Here is a 1,551-nt window from a genome sequence, read left to right as displayed (position 1 = left end):
AACAAGATATCCTTCTCCAGCAACTGGTCCCTCCTGACAATATGTCTGAAGTATGAGAGACGAAGTTTGGCCATCCTGGCCTCCAAGGAGCACTCTGACTGCACTTCTTCCAACACGGATCTGTTGGTTCTTTTGGCAGCCCACAGCACTTTCAATATTCTCCTCCAACACCATAACTCAAATGCATCAGTTCTTCTACAGTCTTCCTTATTTACTGTCCAGCTTTCACATGCATATGAGGTTATTGAAAATACCATGGCTTGGGTCAAGCACACTTTAGTCTTCAAGATGACATCTGTGGTCTTCAGCACTTTAAAAGGGTCTTGTGCAGCAGACTTGCCTAATGCAATATGTCATTTGATTTCTTGACTGCTGCTTCCATGAGTGTTGATAGCTGATCCAAGAAGAAGAATGAAGTCCTTGACAACTTCAATCTTTTCTCCGTTGATAAGAATGTTGTTTATTTGTTCAGTGGTGAGGATTTTTGTTTGTTTTTTTATATTGAGATGCAATCCATACCTAAGGCTGTGCTCTTTGATCTTTATCACTAAATATTTTAAGTCTTCTTCACTTTCAGCAAGCAAGGTTGTATCATCTACATATCGCAGGTTGTTAATGAGACTTCTTCCAATCCTGATGCCACATTTTTCTTCATATAATCCAGCTTCTCGGATTATTTGCTCAGCATACAGATTGAAGTACGGTGAAAGAATACAAACCTGTCACACCCCTTTCTTAATTTTAAACCATTCAGTGTTCCCATGTTCATCTTGGAGATTTCTGACAAGATAGTGGAAGGCAGATGCACTACACAGACAGACCCTCTACAATAAAGATGTTGTTGCTGTTGTTAGGTGCCATAACAACCCTATGCACAACAGAAAAAAAACACTGCCTGATCCTAGGCCAGCCTCACAATTGTTGCTACGTGAAAGGCCATTGATGCTGCCACTCTGCCAATCCATTTTGCTGGGGTCTTCCTTTTATTCTCTGACCCTCCACTTCATCAAACATGATATCCTTCTCCAGGAACTGGTCCCACCTGACAATATGTTCCAAGTATAAGGAGCAAAATATTGTCAGCCTGGCTTCCAAGGAGCACTCTGGCTATATTTCTTCCAACACAGATCTATTTGTTCTTTTGGCAGTCCATGGTATTTTCAATAATCTCCAACACCATAACTGAAATGCATCAGTTCTCCTACAGTCTTCCTTATTCACTATCCAATTTTTGCATGCATATGTTGTTGTTGTTGTCAGGTGCCATCGAGTCAGAACTGACTCACAACAACCCCATGAACAGCAGAACGAAACAATGTCCGATTCTGGACCAACCTCACTACCGCTACCATACTTGACGCCATCAATGATGTCACCTGGCTGATCCATCTCGTTGGGGGTCTTCCTCTTTTTCTCTGACCCTCCACCTTACCCAGCATGATATCCTTCTCCAGCGACTGTTCTCTCCGGACAATGTGTCCAAAGTATGAGAGACGAAGCTTAGCCATCTTGGCCTCCAAGGAGCACTCTGGTTGCACTTCTTCCAAAACA

This window comes from Chrysochloris asiatica, unplaced genomic scaffold (assembly GCF_000296735.1).
Source record: "Chrysochloris asiatica unplaced genomic scaffold, ChrAsi1.0 scaffold00007, whole genome shotgun sequence".
In the NCBI taxonomy this organism is placed as follows: Eukaryota; Metazoa; Chordata; class Mammalia; order Afrosoricida; family Chrysochloridae; genus Chrysochloris; species Chrysochloris asiatica.
The sequence above is the reverse complement of the archived record's forward strand: the minus strand, read 5'-3'. Positions refer to the sequence as shown.